Source organism: Pinus tabuliformis, chromosome 3_2, assembly GCF_031772625.1.
Source record: "Pinus tabuliformis cultivar Carrire ecotype Pingquan chromosome 3_2, CPIR1, whole genome shotgun sequence".
Classification (NCBI taxonomy): Eukaryota; Viridiplantae; Streptophyta; class Pinopsida; order Pinales; family Pinaceae; genus Pinus; species Pinus tabuliformis.
The window spans coordinates 1,228,108,905-1,228,126,171 of record NC_142302.1 but is presented as its reverse complement, the minus strand read 5'-3'; the positions used below and the strand labels follow the sequence as shown (position 1 = coordinate 1,228,126,171).

Below are 17,267 nucleotides of genomic sequence, written 5' to 3'. Positions count from 1 at the left end.
AAGTAAAAAAAAACACGTAAGCAAAATGCTAACAATGGTTGAGACAACGATTCCTAGAAATGTAAAAAACTATTGAAACTCAAGCTGTTAGAAAGAGACAAACTCCTAGCCATGACTTCCGTGAACTAGATGCTCGTGCATCAAATATGTCTATTGCTGAAATGGCCAATTCCAACATAGACTCAAAAATATGACAATAGTTAACAAGAGTGATTGTCAAACGTTCATCCTTTCTATGAGACCTATATCAATACAATTTGACATGACTTGATTTTGACCAGACATACTTATAACCAAGATGCACCACCACAGAAATGAGGGTCGACTTTCTCGTACCATGGTTTTTCAAAATTAATATATCAATAGCAAGAAGAACAAAAAAATGGAGCAAATTTGGCTAAATTTCAAAATAAAACACATTGAGGAGGTAGAAACTCCAACGCCAACACTAGAAGTACGTGAGACCAGTGCATAAAAGTCAAAATAATATTTAACACAGCTTGAGGTTCACACAGGTTAATGCACCAACGTATTGAAGCGGCCACACCACGCCACAATATCAACACTAGCATATCGCTCTGCACACACACAGAGTTGGATACACTTCGATGCTCCAACTTTCCTCCCACAACCAAGATGCATTCATGAAACAGGTTGCACGTTCCTTAACTACCAATGCATTCCATTCTGGTGGCCCCCCTTCTGTTGTGGGATGCCACAAATTTAACCCTTGCTTTCACCATTGGGTCCCTTTTGGCCTCCAATGACCATCAAGTCATTTCCACAGGCCTTAAATGCATTACCCGAGCCATTTGTAAATTTTCCCTTTATTGACGATCTTCCCAACACATTCCATAGATTGGTAACCTTGTTATAGTTCTTGACTTCATTTTGCCAGTACTCGACAACATAAAGCTTATTATTTACTAATGCAACCAAGGGAGGTGCATGGGTAGCTGCATTGCCTCCAGAAAACACGACTGAAATCCTCCTCCACGTTTTTGTGTCAAAGTTATATTCTTCACCGAACATAGTATATTTTGTATTGCTTATCATCCCACCGATGCCATAGGAATTTCCATCCTTGAAAAATCGAAATAGATTTCCATTCCTAAGAAAAATGTTTCCCAAGTTCCACGCTCTAAATTATAAAGTTCTACATATCTATGCACACCCCCAAGTCGCATCACAACCTCCTGCCACAATTGCAATTTTCTCATCACTGGCGGAACTAAACAAACACCTAGGCATATTCATCGGCGGTCCTCTATATCAGTTATCTGTCAACATATTTTACCTCCATATAACAAATCCCATCACCTCCCTTCCAAACAAAAGAAGTTATGTCCCAATAGCTAAAGATTCCTTGTATGGAAGTGTAAAAAAACCATCAATAGGCATCCTCGGCAAGCGCATCGAATGCTGCCATGTGGGATCAAAGGCTTCCCATCGATCTAGATTTCAGGCGAAGTAAATCCAATGATCTACTATTCCGAGCTGTCTCCTCAAAATTTAAACATACCCAATTCGAACAGGCAAATTCAACCTTTGGTTCACCAAATCCAGTGCACCATAATCTGACCTTTGGTTCACCAAATCCAGTGCACCATAATCTGATCTCGATGATTGGGCAAAGAAATCCCCTACCATGTCCTCTTCATAGAGCCTGGGAATAATGTAATTATCAGAGCCCTCACAGGATTCCCATACATACCAATTACAGCAAGCGATGGCTGAATTTCACAATTCCGAGCTCACAACAATATTGATCACACTCTTAGAACGTCCTCCAACTCCATGAACCTCCAACCAATACCAAGAAATATTTCAGGGTAAAAAAAGTTGAGATGTGTCGTGTCAATGATTCAAAAAACTTCCTAAGAACTGAAAGCACTCGAAGTTTAAATGAAAACAACGCACCTCGCACATAACTCCACGACATAGCCCAAATCAATTTCTATTGAATCAACTCCATAGGCACTTAAAAAATCTGATGGACAAACAAAAAATTAACATACTACTACAAAACATAGAAGGCGATACACTCTCGACCAAATACATATACTCTTCATTTCCCTCGTCTCAAGAGAGGCCAAGGACTATACTCTTCATTTCCCTCATCTCGAGAGGCACAGGACGCCTTACCAACTCTAATACCAACAAATATTTTCTAAATGCATTCAAAATTGTATATTCACATCAAATAATAATACAATATAAATACAAAAAATTATGTATAGAGATATTTAATCTATCTTGGACATACAATTTTTTGGTTGAGTGAATATTTCAACCACATATCAATTTAGAAAGTTAATTAATTGAAAAGAATACCTCAACCAACTAAACTTCAACAAACTCTTAACTAATGGGAATAAAGTCATTCTAAAATTGATAAACACACAAAAGACATATAAAAATTATATTTTTTCAAATACAAATACCTCAAAACTCATTATTTCAAAAAATATTATAATGTATTAACTTGTCATAAACTACCCCTATTCATTATTCATTATTTTAATAATATAAAATGTAACCACCACCTAGCTTTATTATTTTACATACCATGAAAATTTAGCATTGCATAACAATTAACAATATAAATAAAATTAAAGAATATAATTTTCATTATTTTACCAATATAAAATTTAACCACCACATAGCTTTATTATTTTACATACCATGAAAAGTTAGCATTGCATGATAATTCACAGTATAAATAAAAATAAAGAATATAATTTAAGCATCGATGAGCATAGATGGATAGTTAACCTTTGGACACCCATTATAGCCGCAATAAGTAGTGAAGGAACTATAAAGTGGTCTCAAACATCATCCTCGAAAATGTAGATGTATGTTTTTCCTCCCAATCAACTTTTTTGTGAATATGATATTAAAATATTTAGTTTTGAAAATAAAGATTTTATTTTTTATTACTTTTTAAGATTTCACTTTCCAGGACGTAACTTTGATGCCTCTATAAAATGTAATTCCAATTGTATATATAAGTATAACTGTTGTTTCTATAAAATATAATCCCAAACCTATATATAGATATATTTTGATTCCCCTCCTCCTTTCACTTCTCCTCCATTTTATTATATTATTGAAAATGCATGATGTAAATTAATGAGATTTGAATATAAGTATACACTTAAAATAAAGTCGTACATCTATTGTGAAACTTTTTATGGTCTTGTTTTAGTGAAACAGTTTTTGTCTCTATGATTCATTAGTTCTATCTTGACAAAGGATCTTTTACAATTTGAATTTCATTCCAATGTAGTATGTTTTATATTTCATTACGAAGATCAAACATGCAAAATACCTAATTAATATTGTTGCATTATATTTCCCATATGATTTATTAAGTTATAAGTGAATTCTTGTAGACAAACACATACCCATTTGCCAAATCCTTTTCACATGAGGCCACACTCAAGTTTCTAAAATTTCCTTTTCATAGAAATTTTCTATAGCCATAATTAACAATAATGATTGAAGAAGAAACCAAGGGTGATCTATCTTCATATTTACTAATAGTTTTTATGGCTAATGTTGTTAAGTTTATGGTTACAAGTCTTCACCCAAAGGAAAAATGCGACCTCCACTAGTTTTCCATAATAGGGAAACATTGACGAAACTTAGGATTGAAAAAATATTTGTCTTTCTATAGAGATATTATGTGAAATATTGTATGTCACATTGCGAAGATCAAACATGTGAAATACTTGAGTAGTATTCTTGCATTATCTTACCAATATCATCTGTCAAACTATAATTGAATGCTTGTAATCAGACACCACCTATTGCCCAAATCCTTTTCACAAGAGGCCACACTTAGCTTTAAAAAATCCCATATCTTAGAGATTATCCATAGCCACCATTAATGATAATGATTAAAGAATGAATAAAGGGTTAATTATCTTCATATTTGATGGTTATATGAACCCATAATTTCTCCTTAAAGTCAAACCAAAGGAAAATATAAGTCTCCATAGATTTTCCAAGATGGGGAAACATTGACCAAACCTGAGATTGGAAAATTCTTATTATGTCTTTCTATGGAGATATTGAGTGTCGATTGTGTGTAGGAAAAATTCCATAGAGGGGGTTCATATATCATATGTTCAAAGGTGATGAATATCTAGAATTTTCTCTATAATTGGGAGAGTAGGATATTGATTTGAGAGTGTCTCCTAATATTAGAAGGTCATATTTTCAAAATGTGGTAGAAAAATCAATGCTTTTGCTACATGTGAAGTTTACTTCATAGCTAATTATTCATCATAATAGAATATGGAAATGAGAAGTCCATTGCATCATTTTAACCATTTATCCTAGACACTTATTATAGGTTCCCCAAACTTCATATAAATATTATTGATGAATGGGTAACAAAAGTTTTAAAATACACGAATTATCATAAGATTACTAAACAATGTTGGATAAAAGAGGGTGTATTCAAATCATGCCAAAAGGGAATATATCCAGTCACCTACCTTAGCTACTCATTTCAATATATAATCACACCAATGAGTAGAATATTTGGTGAGAGAGATGTAACACAGTTTGAATAATCATGGATCTTATTGATCTCCCAAGTAATGGAATATGGGAAAGTATCATATGGTCATCTATATTGTTAACAATAGTGAAAAATGTTGTTTCTAGAGAAAAATATTATGCCTCAGATATCCACTCAATTTTGTTTATGTAATTATACTTATTTGATGTGATATTTGTAGTAAATCGTTTACTAGAATGATATTGTACTGACAACGAAATGAAAAACCAACCCATGATTTTTGGCCACTTTTTATGGGAACATTAGTTTAAAAGAGACTAAAGATGGACTTGTAATCACTTCATAATTCTTGTGTATAGTTTGAGCTTCTACAAACCAACCCCTTGCGTCTTAGAAGAAGAAATTCATGTCATGTAAAATTTATTGTATTTTTATGCAATTGAATATTATATATAAATAGAAGCATTTGGAGCCATCGAACCTCTACATTTAGTCCCAATGACCAAACAATTTCATCTACAGAGTAAGATCTATTCTTGTATGATTTTCAAATATGTGTTTTTACACATATTAAATTAAAACTAGATTTGACATGCTTTTTGTCTGAGAGTGGTGATCACACAGTGAAAACAACTTATTGTCAGACTGGGCCATGTTTGAAGGCATTTAGTGGGCATCGGTGAACTCCATGGGTGGTATCTACTTTTTAGATTTTCGTTTGACATGTAGGGTTCTTGTGGATGTGACAGGTGGGTTGAAGGTGTTTGAGGATGGCTAAAAGGCTTATGAAGTGGTTGGATGGTGTGGAGGGGTCCTAGGAGGCTTTTTGTGACTTCCTAGAGGTTTCCCATCAATTCGGCCTCAAAACAAGATGTTTCATGAATACCTACAGGATTTACTAGAAACCTACAGGATGATCTTGTAGGAATTACAAGAAACCTACACGATACAGCCGAGAGCTAATTGTGAGGTCTTGGAGGTGTTGGGAATCTTAGGAAATGTGTGTGATGGGTGGAATGGAGTGATATAAGTTCTAGGAGCACTCAGGAGTCAATACCCAAGATACGATATGGCTATATTAGCTCAATGTGTTTAGGAGAATTTCAACAAAAATGATGAAAAATTAGTGAGGGTGATGGTGAAGACAAGGGATGGCTACGGTGGATGAAGTGGAAAGGGGGTTCTGGCTATGAAGTCTTGTTCTCCTCCTAAAGCACCTACTCTACATAAAACATGTGTGTCTTCCAAAAAGCTATGCAATAACATACATTTTCATAAACTAGAAAAGCATGAATCAACTGCCTATATTATGCATGAAGAAAGCTGCTAAAAGGAATGAAAGCATGAGTGAGATCTTATTACATACATGGAGATGGAAAAAAGATGACAATGAAATCTCCCTTACAACATTAACCAAATATTGAATTAAAGACAACAAACTCCAAAGCTCATAAAAGAACTAGAAATTTGTGTTTTTGGGGCTACTGAAGGGTCCCTTCCTCAAGTCACGGTCCCAGAGGTAGGAAGTGAGGCCAAGACACCTACTGAAAAATTATGGTGATCCTTTTTCTCCTTACTAACCTGCTACTTGAAAGAAGGCACAAATGGAAGAAAACTATCACACAACCAATCTAATCTACACTACTTGTAATGGAAATGCATCTAATAAGCAAATTAACAATTAAGCTATGAATCTACACTAAGCATACATGTACAATAAAGAGGAGCCTTGGCTGCTAGGGTTGGGCGCTAACCAAAGAGCTTCAAACCTCTGAGTTAACTCAGTTCTGGCTCAAAACAAAACTCATTCTTATTACCAAAACAACAAATTACATCAAAAGAATTGTCACAAGTTTTGCAGCTTGAAAATAGAGTAGAGTCTTACAATCAAAATCTGAATCCTACTGACGTCCTATCCATGTTTACTTATACATCTAAAGTATCCAATGAATTCCTTAAAATTAGGGAGGCTTGGCTTCTGAACTCGAGATAAACTTGTGCTTTCTCTCTCACTTGCTCGGGTGCCTTCTAGTCCTCATGATTTGGCTGTTTCCACTCCAAGCTTATTCAGGAATATTCAAATGGACGGCTAGTAAATGAGGAGGATTTACCTCCTATAATCCCTCTCTCTTGTCCCTTTCGAGCTTTGACCATGGTCTTTGCCAAAATTCCTTAATTTCTCCTTTAATCCTACATTTAATGCACATTAGACCACAAAGAAAAATATCCAACTCTAACTCATCTCATAAACAAAATATAATCGAAAGCATGCAATAAGTTATGAGAATAGTTGGTTTGACTAAGCTAGGAGGTGAATTAAGGCCCTTATAATTACCCAATGATGAGTCTCATCATCACCCCCTTCTGAAAGTGTTGCTCATCCTCTGAGCAACTTAGTCAATATCCATATCCTTCATGGCTCTGGTAGCTTCTCTGACATCCCATTCCTCTATTTTGGTCTCATCTTCTTGTTCATAGAAGCCTACTTTATTTTCTACCTCTTCCCACTGCCTTTTTTCTTCTTCTTCTTTTCCCCCTTCTAGCATCCCTAAGAGTAGTGGTGGACTGAGTTTTAGTCCTATCCAATTTACCTTCAAACTTTGCATAGATTTCTTATACATAGGTGTCTTGTTGAGTGCCTCTCTACCTTTGAGGGGAGTGATATTCTCTTATATTTAAGATGTATGGAAGGGTGTTCCATCTCCTCAGGCAAGCATGTATACTATTGTGGTGAAGTAAAATTATAAGTGTGGATAAGAATGAATTCCTCTAGCCCGATAATGGTTCTAGCCACAATAGATATATTCTATGGAATATTTCCTTAGGTTAGAATCAATCAATAGGGCCTACCTCTTGGTCGCTTATCCTACTTGATGATTTCCTCGCTTGCTCACTCCAGCAATCTCTTGCTCCCTTCTTCTAGCTCCTGAAAAAAGTAAACAACAACAGCATACAAACATAATAATAGATAAATTGCAATTCAACCTACTTAACAAGTCACCAAGCACTAAGACATGGATATGTAATATTACAAAACATGTAGGAAATCAATCGATAGTTGCATATATCAATATCAAAGAGAGATTACAACCATTCGTCTTGACGTCGCAGTCTTCCTCTGACAAGACTAGTTTCCCACACACTCCCTCTAACATTCCATGATGGCTTCAAACAACAATAGTTTAAAGGCTCGTCCCTTTAGACTTCACTCCACACCAAACACACATCTCCCTCACACAACTAGATGGCTACAACTTGTAATAGCTTTCTTCTCTAATCAAAATAGTGTGCTTACACTTAGCCAAAACTCTAACTAGCTTGTGCTTGGGAAGAAGGGAGGTTTATATAGGAAATATGAATGGGATATGGATCCTCTTCTCGTGGGAGAGGACTGATCCCTTGTGGTAGTTCCATCATTATAGGGGAAAGGAGCCCAAATTGTCATCCTCGACCCCATCCGGCCAAACCATTTACCAGACTTCCGCTACAGAGCTTCTAGAGAAGGAAGCTTTGTATCTAATTTAAAAAACTTTCTATAACAGGACTGATGTGAATGGAACACATCTCAGTCACACTGATAGGTGCGGGGAATAGCTCTAATCTCTGCACATCGGCATGGGGGAGACAATTGTCATTAGCGCCGGTCTTATAAACTGGGAATAATAGAAGTTTCAAGGGAAATTGTGCAAAAGGGAAATGATCTCCTCATGAAGAAGGACATAATGTGAGTTTCTCCATGAAGGCAAAGCATGTGGAGTTCACTGTATAGGTCCTCCAGGATCAAGGAATGGATAGTACAGGGACAGTGAAAAAATTGTTGGCATTATGACATAGGTTTGGCGCTATGACACAGGTGTTGTCCTTGATGGAAACTCACTCAGATGACAAATCACAGTTCAGGCTCATAGAATGAAGGAAAAAGAGATATATGCAAGTTCAAAAACTACATATGCGTATACACAGACTTTCACACAAGGAAAGGCACGTACATGATTGGAGAATTTGGTTTTGGTCTGTGGTATTTGGACCATGGTATTTTAACCCACGGTATTGGTCCAAGGTATCTTGTCCGAAGTGTTGACCCCAGGTAATTGGTCCAAGGTATTGTTTCTAAGTGGTTTTGGACCATGGTATTGAGTAAGGCCTATGTCTATAAAAGCAGGAGGAGGTCATTAGGCAAAGGCACTTAAGTATTGAATATCTAATGAAGAGCAAGATCTAGAATATTGGTCATTGGGTTATGGTGCATAGCTGGATCTAAATCAAGGAGGAACCTCAACGCTTTAAGAAGGATAAGTTCTATTGATGGGTCAAGATCTTAAGGCTTGAAGAGAAGTATCTTTGTGTGGTTTTGATCTTTTATATGAATAATTGGTGCATGTCATAATATTTAAATCTAATGATCTAGGTATAACTGATGTCTGACTAGTGAAAAGGTTAAATCATATTTTACACATCTGTACGCAGGTTCAGTATAGCAAAGGCACGTATACACGCTGGTTTGGCATTTAAAAACTGCGTATACGCAGGTACGCCTTGCGAAAAGTGCGTATGCACGTAGGTTCAACACATTGAAGTAGCGTACACATCATAAAATATATCTTAGCTACTTCTGTTTACTGTTGTAGTGTTCTGGGTTCTGGATTGAGTTTTGGTTACTATTACTTTATTATGGTTACAACATTCAGAAAAGTGATTTTTTGATTTAGTTTGGGTTGGTACAAAGGAGATTGGCTGATGCAGATATATTTGATGTTTGATTGATGATATTAATGGATCCAATCTGAAAATTTATGAAACGCGGTCCTTGGAAGAAAAGAGAAGGTTGTAGCCTTGTGTAGGTCAGCACCTACGTACTAGTAAACACATCAGCTAGTACAAGAGCTAAGGGGGTTGTAGCTCCCTTCCAGGAAAAGCTGGAGAATGAGAGAAGGTTGTAGGCTTCTGCAGGTAGAAGTCTGCGTACTGGTATAAGACTGCACTACTACAAAATTTGTAAAAAGAGTTTCTTATTAAATAAAGATAGAGACGATTGCAGTAGGTGGTGTGCACCCACATTGGGTTCCCACCTTATATCTTGTGTTCATGTGTGTGATTGTCTGTTCTGTTTACTGCACTTGGTTACTGTTTATATGATTCTGATACACAGATGAAAGATCAATATCTAAACTATAAGTTTGCAAGGTATATGCAAGTTGCTATAAACATAGTTGCGTATACACGCAAGTTGCATTAACAGAAGTAGCGTATATAAATATATTTATGGAAATGAAGTATTGTTAACATGCTAATACCGATTCACCCCTCCCCCCTCTCGGTATTATTTCCAACAATGTTGTGTAACAGATGCCCCCTAAAGCGTGAAGTTCGAGCCAGAGTGAGGGATGAAATGCTTTATAAATTAATGCACGGAACTAGTCTGTTGTTGGAAAACCTGCAAGCAAGTACAGATACATATACATAGACTAAGATCTATGTCGAATGATACATGAATCGTGGCATGGACGCAGCCATCCATAGAATGATCATGTAAATGGATCTAGGTATGGCTGCAGGTATGGTCACAACCATCCAATAATGCGAAGGATCACATATGATGACTCATGGTGTGGTCGCGGCCAACCATCTGAAAGAGACATGCATATCATCATAACCATGTCACATCACTTCACAACCTGGACTTTTGCAATCTGAGTCTAGGGTCATGCACTCCAACATGACCCGATCAAAGTACATATTCTAGCATGAGAATAGATGTGTTGACGTCAAACATGTTGGAAAGTCGATTGATTACCAGTCAATGATGTGAACTGTTAACAAGTGCTAGAGAAACAACCAATAATGACAATGGCCCTAAGGTACTATCAATACAATTCACGGAATGTGAATACTGAACTGAAGTCGAACACTCATGAAATCACTCGATCAAAATCCAATGATGTGAACTTGTCATTGAGTGCGAAGAACTTGCCATTAGGGCATGCAAGCTCTTAGGTACTCGAAGGGAGTCTCTCGGTCAAGTTCCCGGATAATGAGTTGAAGTCGATGGAAAGTGACCGTGTAGAAGGAGGGACATAATGAATCCCACATCATCGACGTGAGACAAGAGGATGCAAAATGATTTTGCATGATAGAGAGAATCATAGGTAAGTGTAACTGTAGAAGGACAACTCTTGAACATATCAATGACACAACTAGAAGTTTGGCAACTTTTGGATCCATGAGATTGGTAGTCATAATGACGTGGAAGAGATCAAATGGAAGGAAAAATTGAATGACCCAAACACAGGAATCTCAATGATACAAAGGAGGATGTCCCAACCCGACATGAAGCAAAGAGTGTCATGTTCAAGAGTAAGCTGCTGACAAGATTGATAGATTTCCAAACTTTCCCCCACCATTTCTGGCGAGTACCCCAATTATTTTTTAATCACAAGATTGAAGGGGATAGCATATGCTTGCACTGTAAGTTCATCCTTCAGACGAATCCAACCTAGTAAGCTTAACGAGCCCTAGTAAGGAGAAGCTCATGTTCGTCATGGTGACGAATTCGATGTCGTTTAATAGTTTAACGAGTCCGAGAAAGGTGTAACTCAATATGTTTTCCATGTTTAGAGAGTTTGAAAAAAACACGTAAAAAAAACTCCACATGGTCCCTTTTCGTACATTTGTGTCTCTCAAGCCCTAAAAGGTAGAAAACAATACTTGAGAGAACCACTTGACCATTTTAATCAAGGAGTACCTTTCTCATAAATAGTCCCTCCCAGCCCAAAAAAGGGGTAAACTTATACCGGGCACACGACATTTCACATCCGTTAACGAGTTTGAAACGATAAGGGCTCAACCACCTTTTCACTTTTAAAGGGTCAGGAAAGAGCTGAATGCGGACCCCCCATTTTATTCTCTTTAACGGGTCAAAAAGGGAAAGAATATTGGGCAATATTTTCATATATGTTTTACGAGTCAGAAAAGAGCTTAAAGGCAACTCGTCCTAGAAGAATGAGTAGTATAAAGGGTAGCAACTGGTTTCGGTAATGGTGGAACTGCTCAAAACATGTAATGGTCAAGAGGTTGGCTAACAAAACCACTCATCATTGCAGTTCCTCAAGAAAGGAAAAATGACCAAGTGAAAGCATATGATCGGCAAAAGAGATGGTGGCGATGGAATGAAACAACCGAGGCTCATCTAGCAGAAATTAGCTGATAAAAATGACAATCACAAGATGTAAATTGGGTGTGGGTTCATTTTTACAGAAGCTTGAACCATGGGGAGCTCTTCTTGGATTCAGTTTCATGTTTACACCAGCTTGAAATGAAATAATATGCTTGCTATAAGTTTGCATGCCCCCGACGTAATGACGCAATCAAGGTACATGCCCCCCAAGCTTCATTTCACTCAATTAGGTAGATGGAATGAAGATTCACTTTCGAGATCTTGGAAAGACTTAATTGGGATTTTACAAGATCTTAAGAAAAGACTTGATTTGGAAAAGGGAAGTGCTTTATTTTTTAACGAGGTTGACATAGTAAAAGAACTATCCTCGATCCCTTGTTTCATTTTTTAACGAGCTTGACACAAGACAAAGAACTATGCCCACCCCTTGTTTCATTTTTTAACAAGGTTGACACAAGACTAGGAATTATCCTCGGTCCCTTGTTTCATTTTTTAACGAGCTTGACACAAGAGAGAGAACTATGCTCATGACTCCTTGTTTGATTTTTTAACAAGGTTGACACATGACCAGGAACTATCCTCATGACACCTTGTTTCATTTTTTAACGAGCTTGACAGAAGACAAGGAACTATGCTCATGACGTCTGTTTATGACCCATAACAGAACATGGCTCCCAAGAGGTATTCACTAAATCGAAGAACCATGTTCTGGGAGGAATACATGTCATTTTGTATCAAGGACAGATCGGGTCCCAATGCCCCCAGTACATAATGTACTATACCATCTGAGTGATCATCAACGAATGTGGAGATGGAACGGGTAGCCACATAATTGACATGTGGTGAGGAAAGTACTGCTTTCAAACAAGAGTTGATGGGGGATGATGGTTGCAAAGGAGGTGCCTGGTGACCAATGAATGACAATTTATCAACAATCATTATTCTCCCTTTGTGCAGAAAAGAAACCACACGGAAAAAAGAAGAAGCAAGAGCTCCCATGACATAAACATAGTGGCGTCCAAGGAGAAGATTGAAATATAATGGACCTTGGACTACCATCATGTTTATATAGATGGTATTTCCTCCAAAAGTAATAGGGAACTTTAGAAGGATCCCTAAAGGGTGACTGGATCCTCCGTTGAAGGCCAACAGATTATGGGTGACAGCCACAAGCTGTGGACAACCCAAAGCTTTCCAAGTAGTAGAAGACATAATGCTAACAGAGGCTTCTTCATCTAATATAGTGCTAGGTACTACCATATTATAGGCTTGTACTATGATCTAGAATGGGGCATAAGATGGGAGGCAAAAAGCAGTCAATGAACCCCAATCAAAAAGAGACGATAGAACTACTTGGTGGGGGTATCATATGATTGCCCCCATGCTATATAGGAATAGGAGAAGGACTCTCCTGAACAACTGGGATGGGAGGGTCACTCTTCGATTCATGAGAATCCGAGGAAACAAGAATAACATGAGCAATATGATCACCACTCTCTCCCAAAACAGAATGAAGAACTGAAGGCAGAGCCAAGTCAACACTCTTTTCGACCAATGGTTGGTCAGGGGTAGACATAAGAGAGTCTCTCTCAGGAAGAGTAGGACGGGCAAGAGATGAATCCATGTCAATCTCTTTACCAATCGAGAGACGGTCAGAAGAAAGCCTTCAATAACCAAAAGGAAGTTGAGGTTGAGGAGCTGCAAGGTTTTCCAAAACTTTGGAAGCTTTATCGATAAGAGGACAAAGGTGAAGAACATGCTCTCCTTCACATAACCTACAGGGGAATCTAATCTTCCCTTTCGTCTTACCATCATTAGCTAAAGGTGTAACATTGACATGATCTCTAGAGGTCGATGGGGATGGTCGATTTAGGTCTTAAACCATACCTCTAAGACTTTGGGAATGTCAGGACAGTCTCGAAGGAGATGGTCACCCTTACACAGCTTGCAAGGGAATTTTACCTTCCATGAAGGATCAGAAGGTCGGTCAATGGGGGGTGCATTTGAGTAATAGCTACGTGGTTGGCCTATCACTTATTTTGCTTCTTCTTCTTTTTCTTATTATTCTTCTTCTTAGCCTCTTGGTTATTGGATTTCAAACTTTCACTAGGTGAAGTAGAAGAGGAGGGTGAAGAAATAGGGGAAGAAGGCGAGGGGTCAACCTAAGAATCATCGCATCGTGATTCAAATGAAGGAGGTGTTGGGGTAGTAGTTGGGACACTTGAGATCATCGAGGTCGAAAATAACCAGACAGGAAAACCAATGGTTAACACAGGAAGGGACAACGTCGGCATATATGGAGCACCAGTGTTTCCAAATGAAGGAAAAGGACCAGGATTCCCATCCAAGGGGAATCCTTGACTGGTAGAATCTGGAAATGTTTCCATTGGAATCGACCCTAAAGAATCCATAAGGAAGATAAATTTAACTAGGAATATTTTTTGGCAAGTTAATTTTAAGACACTGAAACAAAAATTGTCCTTTTCATATTTTAAGAGTCGAGAAAATGACAAAAGGTGACTCTAGTCACTTTTGGAATTAACGATCTCGAAAAAAAAAGTGCTCGATGATCTTTTCAAATTTAAATATTCAGTAAAGATAAAAAATGACTACTCAGGGTACTCTAGGCACAAAGGATTACCAGGTAACCGTGAACTGCAAAATACCTCCCAGTGAACCATGTACGGGCAGACAATCTCCCCAAATGTTGTGTTCGGTGTATCACGTTTACAAGGCAACAGACTCAGCTTCCAACAGATAAAGGATTGCAAACCTAGTGGGGTCTCCCTTTATATACACAATGCTATGGGGAGCACAAGTCCATACTAGCACTGTCTAATGTCGAAGTGAATGATGGGCGCTAGGTTTTAAGAAGCTAGAACATGTCTCTAGCCTAGACCTCTAAATGTGAGCATTAAGTTTCAATGCTTCCTTAGGTTAATTCAATAAATTCTAATTGTTGAGCTTGAATTAGGTTTCAATTACAAGGCCCTATCGTTATCATCTAAAAATTCCTATATGAAGCTATATGAGAAGAAAGATCTTTGTCTTCAATGAAGGTTATTCTAATTGAGAGATAGAGAACATAAAACTAATGCAGCAATTGAAGAATGAAATATTTAACTAATAAATCTCCTAAATGCACTTAATCTTCCTATAACAACATAAGAAGTTTCATTTCATTTCCAATGCTTATGATGATGCAAATCTAGCTTCTCAGTAATGCTACTAATGCAATATTTTTGCCTAAGTAAACTAGAATGATGTTCCCTTTTAATGAAATGCAAAATGAATCTTTCACATAAAACACTTTAAATGAAAATTTTCACAATTCCGAACAAACAAGCATCAATCAAATCCAAAGCATTATAAATGAAACTAAAAGCAACTTCTTCCCTGAATTGAACAAACCTAACACATAAATGCGCCAATCGAGAAACCAAGCAATGTAATATATTCTTGGAAAGAGAAAAGATACACTCAAAATAAGAGAACAAACGAGACTCTTTCACTCATTCAATTGAAAACAAAGCATCTAGTCACTTCTGGTAGGAAGAAGAGAGTCTGAGGGTCAAGACATGTTGGGTTTTGTTATACTCTTTCCACGACTAGCCCACGTAGTTAACCGACGGGTTAGAGGGGGGCGGATCCCCCCCTTCGTTGGGTCGATTGTGTAGCAGGAGGGTCACATGGGGTTTTAGGGTTGCAGGTAACCCCACTCTATGGGATCTGGGACAGCACCCCGGAAAATTTTGGTTTTGGACCCTATGTTAGATTGGGCGGCCCACCTATGGTTTTGTGCATGATTTTCGCACATGGTTTTGGATGCGATGGTTTTCGGTCCATGGTATCGGATGCTTCGATATGTATAAATATGTATTGTAACATTGAAGGGAACATAATGAAAAAATCAATCTGGTAGTCCCAGTTTTGGGATCCAGGGGAAAATATCTGTGTTTATGTGTTTTATGTGTTATGCTCTCGCATTGTTTATTTTCTGTGTTTTAGAATTCGTATGTAGGTAATTTTTGTACGGGGTTAAAACCTACAAGACACACTAGCACTAGAATGGGAGAAATTCTAATTTTTTCTTACCCATGAGACCGGAGCGACTTTTAGGCAAAAATTAGCGCTGATTAGCACAACTGACCAGTACTACAACTAGCGTTGATGGCTGATCGGCGTGACATTTTGGCCAAAAATAGCACTGGTCGAGGGATTCAAAGAAAAAATAAGAAAGAACTTCACACAGGGCCAAACTTAACACATCAGAGGGTGGGCTAAACCAAGCAAGTGCACAAATCAAGCTAAATCAAGCTTTCTAGTCAATGATCTAGAATTTATCTAGGACAAAGAATTAAAGGTATTACACACTCATGTGCATGGATGTGCCTATGTTATTTTATGCAACGGATCAATAATATTGCGAAATACATAGACACTGAAGCAGTTTAGAGAAAGCATGACAGGGAAACATGTAAACACAACAAGTTTAATAAGGAGTTCACCTAATACTCCTAGGCTACGTCTCCTCATCCAACCTTCAATGGTGGCCTCCCTATTATGTTTTCAAAGCAGAGTTTCTTTACAACAGTGAGCTCAATTTGAGTCTCACTTAACAAATATGAATCATTAGGATTTGTGTACACAGACTCTCCTTACTCGTACTTGACCTCTACTGGTCACAATAGTATGAGCCCAATCTGAAACTCATACATGATGGGCCTATGCCGAGGAGCTCTCTTGAACCTTTCAAGATTTCTCTGGAGTGCACAGACTCTCTGACTCTCTCTAGCTTTGTCTCGCTTGATGCTGCCCTCAGGTCAGCTTGACTTCTTCTCTCTGCTCTTAAATAAATCTCTTTCCTACTTTTTTGCTTGCTCTGTCTCTGTCAGTTTGTGGCTTTAAATCGAGTCTTCTTTCTGTTGGTTCGTTTTTGCTTCCCGGCGTTCTGGTTTTCCTTCCTGTGTCCATTTGAACTCCCCTGTTCTGCATCATCATCACTGAGTAACACTCCACATGGAGGTGGCCACCTATTATGCAATGGGTGAGTGTGTCAAGTTCCTTGGACACATTTAAACAACCGTTATTTCCATTTACTCCAAGATGCCCGCGAAACACAAGTCTTCTGCCAACTCATCGTCCACGTCGAACTTCAAATCCCCAATAATGTTGCTCTACAAGCTTGTCAAATCGGGCCATTTATCGGGATGCGCCTCCGTCGTTGATCTGCGCCCCACAGATCCTACGGTCGTCATTCATATCGGGTGGGTAAGTAGCATGATGTTTACCCGTTTGATGTGAGCAGTTTTCTCTCTCTTCCATGGGACACGTGTCACTCAGTGTGTGGCGTCAGGTGGGACTTGGTCAAAATTGCTTACCGCCTCCAAGCTTTCCGATATCCTGCCAGTTTTGTGGAATCCACGGAACCAAATTTATTGCTTTTCCGAATTTCATAGCCATTTCGACTCCATGAACTTTACGGATTTCCTTCATTGAGGGGGATGCTCCCCGATACATGATTAGCTATTTAGCGCTAATCGCGTATCAGAAACCACCCCC

At 38.0% G+C, this 17,267-nt stretch overlaps 1 pseudogene; it reads right to left on the bottom strand.

Moving 5' to 3' along the window:
* Nucleotides 1-565: 565 nt before the first annotated feature.
* Nucleotides 566-17,168, bottom strand: LOC149185170 (F-box/kelch-repeat protein SKIP11-like; annotated as a pseudogene).
* Nucleotides 17,169-17,267: the final 99 nt, after the last annotated feature.